Here is a 9,417-nt window from a genome sequence, read left to right as displayed (position 1 = left end):
TAGAGAATATCATGCTAAGTGAAATAAGCCAATCCCAAAATACTGAAGGCTAGATGTTTTCTCTGATAAGCAGATGCTAATCCATAGTGGGGGGTGAAGAGGGAAGAATGAAGGAATTTCAGATTGTGCAGAGGGGAGTGAGGGGAGGTAAGGGGTGGTGGGGATAGAAAGGACAGTAGAATGAGACAGACATTATTACCCTATATACCTGTATGAAAAAAAATTTTTAAAAATATCCCTGACAATAAAAGATAGTAAAAAATTTTTCAATACCCACATTACTTTACTAAGATTACTCTGAAATATTCACATTTTTCCTGTTCCCAAGTGAAATTAACGTGTACTTATTAAGAATAAAAAAAGAGAACAAAAAAAAAAGATGGGAAAGTATAGTGCTAGGAATGGGCAGGGACATCTGGTTTCATTAAAGTCTTCAGATCAATATATTTCACTTTTCTCCTTTTTAATTACAAAATATTTTATAGTGTTCTGTGATTTTGTAATAATTATATTTTAAATACAGCATACATGAGTTAAAAGACACAATAATAAAATTGGTACCCTTTATCATCTAACCAAAACACAGATTATTAATACAACCATGACATTCAATTACCTTGTGAAAAAAATACTTTTTTTTCTTGATAAAATGCAAAAGCAAAAACTCTGTGAAGTTAATCCTTATAACTACTGTGTAATTAATAAAGTGATCATGCACTCATTTAAAAAAAATACATTGTAATTAGTTTCCATCAGCCATCTGTATTAGAGCCCTGTCTTTCTTGTACAAAATCTTCATGAGCTGCACACCTCCATAAACACCTCTTCATTTAAATCACTAACCCACAGGACTGTATTGCCACCAGCTGAAACTCCAGGGATACCCACTCAGCCAGCAGTGTCTGCAGAAGCATTTGGAATAGCCCAAGGACTCAGAGCTCCTGGATCAGCTAAAAGGGGTGTCTCCTTGGAAAATGCTTCAGCAATAATTGTATCCAATGCAGATTGCCCATCTCCAGATGGAAGATCAGGTCAAGCATAATTCCTACTTTTATCATTGCTGTATTTTTACATTCAAATTCACAAGTTTGGAAAAAATCAATCCTTAGAGTACAGCAAGAATTATAAATATTCTGACCATCGAGGCCTAGTTTTGCTTGTTCAGCATATACTGGATCACCACACTGGAGGAAAGCTTGAAACTGGTTGTTTTTGTGAATGTGATTACCTTCAATACAGCACCACACTTAGAAAATATTTGATGAAGAACATCAAGTGTTACAGGGTAGTACATAATGTCAATAATTATCCTAAGTGCTGGTCTCTGGGCTGAAGTCACTGCACTTCCACTAACTGTGGTGTTGCTAAGAGGAGTGTTTGCTGTCTGGACAGATGTCACAGCTTGAAGCACTGCTTGTGCATGTTGGTTTAATGTATTGTCTTTAGTTCTTTGTGATTGGAGTACTGATTACAGAGATGAGATGTCACAGCAGAATGGTAATTAGACATAATGGTAATAGCTGCTTCCTCTGTTGGCAGTTCCAAAAATGCCTGGATTTTATTTTCCCTTTCAGCATAAGGATGTTGGTCATGTTACCAAAATGTAAGCCTAAAGCAATAACTTCAGTTTCTGTCACTTTACCAGGTAATTTTTGAGTATGAAGTACAGGAGAAGGAGCACCATCCATTTTATCTTCTTTAAATTTCTTATTATCATTACTATTGGCTCTAACAACCATGCCATTCATAGTAGAGTTTCAATTACTGAGAACACTGACTGAAAGTAGTTTGTCAGATCCTCTCTTCATACCAACAGCAACCTCAGTGACAATTCTAACCATTGCCAAACTGGACAAAACTTCACTCACATTTTTAGTCAATTCTTAATCACAAACAAAAGTGATTTGTGCTGGGCATGGCAGCACATACTTGTAGTTCTAGCTACTTGGGAGGCTGAAGCAAGAGGATTTCAAGTTGGAGGCCAGTGTGGGAAAATTTAGTGAGACGCTATCTCAAAATAAAAATAAATATCTGGGGATATATAGAGAGCCCTGGGCTTAATCCCCAGTATCATTAAATAAATAAAAAAGACAAAAAGTTCTTTCTAAACAGTAAGATGATATAGATCTCCAAGCTCAATAGGACATAATCAAAATATTTATCAAAATAGTTATTCAAATTTTCTGCAAATAATAATAGAGAGTCATCAGTTTGGAAGTCAAAGGAAAGTTTTTAGTAAAATCCTGAATTTTATTGCCCACTGAGTAACTTCCTGGCTGTAGGATTTTATGCAAGTCCTTTACTCTTTTATAGCTAAATTTGTCTGGGCATTTATTCCTTTTAAGGGAGGGATTTGATTCAAACTTTCCACATCATGCTGTGTGAGAATATATATGCAAAGACAATAGCACAACCCATGATACAGGATAGGCTGTCAACAGTGCACTAGTCATTATTATTTTAATATAAGTTTAAACTATAACCAAAGAAGACATCAGAATAGAACTTATGGTTTGGATGTGAGGTGTCCCCTAAAAGCTATGTGTGAGAAAATGCAAGAAGCTTTAGAGGAAAAATTATGGGGTTAGGAGAGTCTTAAGCAATCTCACTAAATTTTCTGATTTCACCTTGGGGTGATTGAGTGGTAAGTGAAGGTGGGCAGGCTGTGACTGGAGGTGGTGAGTCATTGTGGACATGCCTTTGGGGTTTATATTTTGCATCTGGTGAGTGGAGCCTCTCTCTGCTGCCCAATCACCACGTGAGCCGCTTCCCTCCACACACTCTTCTGCCATGATGTTCAGACTCACCACAAGCCCTGAGAAATTGAACCAGTTGTCTATGGACTGAAACTGCTGCAACCATGAGACCTTAAATAAACTTTTCCTCCTCTAAAGTTTTTCTTACCAGGTCTTTTAGATACAGCAGCAGAAAATTTGACTAAAAGAGGAATAGTCTCTCATTTTCTCTGCGTTTTCTATTTACTTTATTATAATATTCCCTAAGACTGTGTAGGGATGCCTACTTTAATAATATTCCACTGCTGTCTGCTTTTCTACTGGCTTCTTTTCTCATGGGAGAAAAAGTTCTCCATCTAAAAGAACAAATATTAGCAAACACTGCATTGCTGCTAAATTTTCAGCAATCTTTCTTTCTTATTTAATATTTATTTTATGTAGTGTTACACATTGCCTTTTAAGATTACTTCAATAAAAAGAAAGGGCATTTATACAAATATATGGATACAAATTTCTAATGAAAGTATTATTTTTTTTTATATTAAGTGGTCAATGTCCATTTTACAAACTTCAGCTAGAAACATATAAAAAAGTAAAATTTATAAATCTATAAATCACTTTTATAAGCCTACCATGCAGAGTAAATTACTGCTAAAATTTTATACTATTTATTTCCGGATTTTTGATGTTATCACTTTATTAAATGTAGTTTCTTTTGCATTTTAGCCTTGTTTAACTTGGGCACCATTTCATAGGAGAAAGTAATTCTTTGAGAAAAGTACAATTTGCTAACAATGTATAGCCGTAGATTTTAAAAGGTAAATAGTTGAGACACTGGGGGCATCAGGGGAGAAACAGACATTATCCAAATATACACCCAAAGGACTTAAAATCAGCATATTACAGAGATACAGTCACATCAATGTTCATAGCTGCTCAGTTCACAATAGCCAGATTGTGGAACCAACCTAGATGTCCTTCAATTGATGAATGGATAAAGAAAATGTGGTATATATATACAATGGAATATTACTCAGCCATAAAGAATGAAAAAATTATGGCATTTGCAGGCAAATGGATGAAACTGGAGAATATCATGCTAAGTGAGATAAGCCAATCTCAAAAAACCAATGGACGAATGATATCGCTAATAAGTGGATGATGACACATAATGGGGGGTGGGAGGGGTTAGTTTTAGGGTTCGAGTTAGGGTTAGGGAGGGGGGCAAGAATGGAGGAAGGAAGGACTGTATAGAGGGAAAAGAGGGGTGGGGGGGAAGGGGAAAAATAACAGAATGAATCAAACAACATTACCCTATGTAAATTTATGATTACACAAATTGTATGCCTTTACGCCATGTACAAACAGAGAAACATCATGTATCCCATTTGTTTACAATAAAAAAAAGAAGCATTAAAAAAAAGAAGATTTAAAAAAAAAGAATGGAATAAAATCAGAGTATTTTATGTCCTAATTAAAAAAAATTATTGTCAATAATAATAGCTTTCCTTTATTGAGTGACTTCTTCTTTGGGTTACAAAACTTGACATCAATTACAACACTTTAATCCATGTAATTATTCAATAAGTTTAAGTATCACCATTTCTCCTTTGAAATTTCACAGTAAGCCAAACAGTGAAACTAGTAAAATAAATAGTTTAAAGCCACATATGTAGAAAACAATTGAAACATGATTCACACCTACAGTTCCCAATTCAGAACCATGCAGAATCAAGCCACTTTCCTGTAACCATCCCTATTATTTCCTTGGAAACGTAAGGATGTCCACCTTTCTATTTACTGTGTCTTTGTGGAAATAAACAGTCACAACAAACAAACTTTCCAGTTCAGTTCCATCTCCAAGTGTGCTGTTTCACCTTTCTGCACACCTCAGATTTATGCATCTTCTGGGTCTTACAACCAGCATCTCACTGCCACAGACATTGTGAGATTGTTATCCAGATTCTTAGAGCCCATGTAATGATTGAATCCCTACAGTGACTCCCCATTCCAAATTCATTGAAAAGCTGAACTCTTTAACATTAGATCAAGGCTTCAGATTATGTACCTAGTCTCTATTACGGTTTGGATATAGTTTGAATTCTCCCCCATGTTTCATGTACTGGAAGCCTGCTCCCCAATACTATTGAAATGTGTGTCATTAAGAGGTAAATGCTCCTAGGCACTCTACATTTCTGAAGGAGCTAAGGCAGTATTAGGGAACTGAATTTCTTCCCTGGAGGGCAAGCTGTTATACAAGAGCATGACTTGTCCCTCCTCTGCCTCTTCTTCCTGTTCCACCACAGGACTTCCCTCTAGGGCATGTTCCAACTTCCTCTTCCAAGGCATTCCCACCATGGTGATGCCATACACCATGAGGTCCTCACCAGAACCAACTCATGCTTGTGTCATGCTCTTTCATTTCCAGAACTATGAACTAAGTAAATCTCTTTTCTGTAGAAAATGCCCAGTGGGAGGTCATTTATTAAAACAACACAAAACAGATACATGTTTTTATTCAAAAAACTTTCAAAAGCAAAAGAGTACACTACTTGTTTGAGCACAATTTTTGCTTTTTCTCATTCTTCAGGATTCTGAAATGTCAAAGAACCATTAATATCATACTTCAGAACAATATTCTCTCCCTTTTATTATTGAAAGACTTTCATCTACTTTGTTAAATCTCTTCCTTTTCTCTTTGCCACCCTCTTCTGCATCATACTCTGAAAATGTCCTATGCAGGTTTCTTAAAGAAATGATTCTTATCATACCATATTAGTCAGTTTTCCACAGCTATAACCAATACCTGACATAATCAACTTAGAAAAGGTTAGCTGGCCATGGTGGCACATGCTTGTAATCCTAGTGGTCGGTGGGGAGGCTGAGGCAGGAAGATCATGAGTTCAAAGTCAACCTCAGCAACTTAGTGAGGCCCTCAGTAATTTGGCGAGACCCTATCTCTAAATAAAATATAAAAAAGGACTGGGTGTGTGGCTTAGTCATTAAGTGCCCCTGGGTTCAATTCCAGTACCAAAGGATGGAGATAGAGAGAGAGAGAGAGAGAGAGAGAGAGAGAGAAAGAGAGAGAAGTTTGCTTGGCTCATACTTTTAGAGGTTCAAGTTCATAACTGCTGGTCTCGTTGCCTTTGGGCCTGTGGTGAAACTACATATTATAACAGAAGTGTGTGTCAGGTTAAAACCACTCACCTCAGGATCAGGGAGCAAAAGAGAAAGAGAAGGGGCCTGGGCATCCATTATTCGCTTAAAGGTCATGCAGGAGACATGAAGACCTCCTACTAGGCCCTACCACTTACGAGTTCTACCACTTCACATTAGTGTCTTTAAAACATGAGCCTTTGGGAGACATTTAAGTTTTGAACTACATATCACCCTAATTGTTTTTCTCACTAGATTAAAGACAACATAGGTTGAACTTAGGTGGTAGACTATTGGAAATAAGTAGTTAAGCAGACCACATTAAAATGTCCTATTCTGGGGTTTACCTGGAATTAAAGAGTGAAATTTTGACAGCAAATATGATGAAAAGCACAATTTGAGTATGAGAAGATAGTAATAAGATCACCTTTTGAAATCTTCCTAAGTGCATGGAAGCCTTGGCTCCCAGTAAAGGTCTTAAGCACTGAGAAAATAAAGACCATGTGTATTCAATGCAGGTTTAATTTTAAGAGAAAGGCAATAATGTACCCTGGTCAATTTAAAAGCCCTGTCTCCTCACTGTAAAGTTGTGAGCACTAACATTCCTTTTGGTTTCCATGTACCCAACAGAGCTAAAGAATATAAAATAAGACACTGCTGTCTTCTGTTTCTTAAGATGCACTGAAAGGTTGACATTTCAATATATAAATTAGGATTCTTGTCAAAGCACTTTGTGACATCACAGCCAAAAGCACTAGCAATCTCTGTGAGCTATCTGTCTTGATTATCTTTTTCATTCACTCACACAAAATAAAGCCATTATAGAAAGAAAAAAATGGAAATGTGACATGTATCTAATTTTAAAATGACTATAACTACAAATATGTGCCAGTGTCCCTGGGTTCCTTGGACATTACAGATTTGCATTGTTATTCACTGGTATTATTCTCAAAATAAAAGGATGCTAATAAAAATTCCATTAAAGAGAAAATTTGTATTTGAACAAGAAAATTCCATTCCACAAGGCCAATCTTTGGTCTTCTGAGAGAAAAGCAAGTGTGACAAACTTGCCTTGCTACCATTTACTGATTATTTTTGTACCCTGAGGAAATCAAGGGGAAAAATCTCAGATACTTTATTTCCATCAACTTTCAATAGACTGAATCATCACTATCATCACTTTCTTTTCTGGCAGCTAAAACCTCTAAGAATCAAAATTCTTAGAGGTTAAATATCTTTTCATCAAGTATCATCATAACTGTGTCAGATTATATAAACACAAAGTTAGTTTTGCCTTGACAACAGAATTGAGAGCTAAGAGAAATGCCATGACAGGGAAAATAAATATGCATATTCAGTGGAATATAAATTTACCTTCAATACAGCATCCCACACAAAAACAACAGCATAGAAGATCAACATTACATATCATGGGATGAAATATTTTCCATATGAATAAAATTACATTTGAGGTTATGAAGTTTATGAAAATAACCAGTATTCGAGTTCAGAGGCAGAAAAAGGCAAGAGATAAGTCACTATAATGAAGTTTTATGTTGAAATATGTATGGAAGATACAAAAGACATTTGCATGGATTTTCATATGATATATTGACATCATGAATAATATATTTTACTTGAGTTTAATATATGAAAATATAAATAAATTAGTGCATAGAATAATAATTCTTACAAAAGTTATAATAAATATTAGAAATACTTTATGAAGGCATCTGACATTATATATATTTTACATGCATTCATTTACTTTTCTTTGATTGTCTTGATTATAAAATGAAACCAGATTTATTCCATAGGAACTGAAATTCAGGTGGAAGACAATTTTTTTTAACTCTGTAAACTTTATTTTATTTTTTCAAATGATCATTCTATTTTCATACCTTAAATATTTATTCTCAACTGAATTCAATAAGTTTATAGTCATTTGTTGATTTTTTTTCTGGACAATTTCAATAGAGGTAACAGGACAAAGCAGTTTTTGAGGAAAACTATTTCTAAAATAGTTTGCTAATTGAATGAACATCAAAATCATTATATGCAATTATACTTTTAAAGGTAGTATTTAGCAAAAGATTATGAGATTACCACAGCAAACTGATACATTTATATTTCACTTAATTGCCAACTTAAAATTCAAAATTTATAATTATGTCTATATTATGATCAAGGAAAGTACTTTTGATCTTGTTAATGTTGACAGAAAATTCTCTTAAGTCTATTACATTTCTGCATATATGGGGAAGAGACATTGTTGGCTTTTGTTTAGCATGTCATTTTCAAGATGTGTGTATAAACAAACAGCCTTGGAAGATAAAGAAAATACCCACACCACATTCACAGATATTTTGCAAGCAACCCTCTTTTAAGATTTCTGGTGGCTAAAATCCCAAAATCCTCTGCAATTACACAAAGCCACTATGTGCATGGCATCAGTTTAGACTGCTTCACAGCAACTTTTTGGCTTTTGGGGAGAAAGAGGATCTAGTATATGCATCAAGTTTGTGCTACCTTCTATTCATGAGTCACAGAAAAACCTGATCCAGGAGTCTCAGATTTCTACCAGCATCCATAAAAGAGTGGCAAGCTCACTCCTTAACTTGCAGGGAGGTTAAAACTTTAAAAACCCAGAAAATAACAATAAACATTAACTTCTGTCAGTAATAACTTTGACTGCTATAAATCAAATGTAAATTGTATAGGAAGTCACATAAGCTTTTGTGGATAAAGGTTTATGTACTATTTTTCATATGAAAGACTAAGGCTCTTTTACATTTATAAAGTTTCTCACATCATTGAGATACTGCTAGATGTATTTCCACAAAATGAACATACCTACATACCTAGCACTGAAATCCAGAAATAGAATACTACCAGACATCTGCAAACACTCCTACTCACTTGTAGTCACATATTCTCCATTAGAGATAATGACTCTATGAAATTATGAAAGCATTATTAATTGTGCCTATTACATTTCTTACAAGAATATTTACTTGTAATATCTTTTGTGTCTGCCTCATTCACTTATTATGGTTTGAGACTCACTAATATTATGGTATAGTTATAGATGGTTCACTTTCATTACTCTTTGGTCTTTTGTCATATAAATGTGCTAAAATTTCTTAGTCATATAATAATGTTTTGTTCAGTTCTGGTAGACATTAGCAAAAAAGTAAAAAATATGAGACCAGAATGGTTTCTATCATTGCCCCCTTAGTGTTTTTCATCATTCTTATGTTAACCATATTGATAAATGAGCAACCACAGCACCTTCTGACTTCAATTTATAATTCTCTGATGACTCAGAAAATTAAGCAAAAACAAAATCTATCTATCTATGTGCCTATATATATATAGATATAGATACAGATATCTATCTATCTATAGATAGATAGATAGATAGATAGACAGATATAGATATAGATGCTGCAGAAAATGCTACAACTGAAAAAAAGAAGTCCTCCAATATTCCAAAACCATGAAATGTTCACTATCAAATATTTTA

At 34.6% G+C, this 9,417-nt stretch overlaps 1 pseudogene; it reads right to left on the bottom strand.

The window, feature by feature from the left end:
- Positions 1-742: 742 nt before the first annotated feature.
- Positions 743-6,039, bottom strand: LOC124991568 (polypyrimidine tract-binding protein 2-like; annotated as a pseudogene).
- Positions 6,040-9,417: the final 3,378 nt, after the last annotated feature.

This window comes from Sciurus carolinensis, chromosome 8, assembly GCF_902686445.1.
Source record: "Sciurus carolinensis chromosome 8, mSciCar1.2, whole genome shotgun sequence".
NCBI lineage: Eukaryota > Metazoa > Chordata > Mammalia > Rodentia > Sciuridae > Sciurus > Sciurus carolinensis.
The sequence above is the reverse complement of the archived record's forward strand: the minus strand, read 5'-3'. Positions and strand labels throughout refer to the sequence as shown.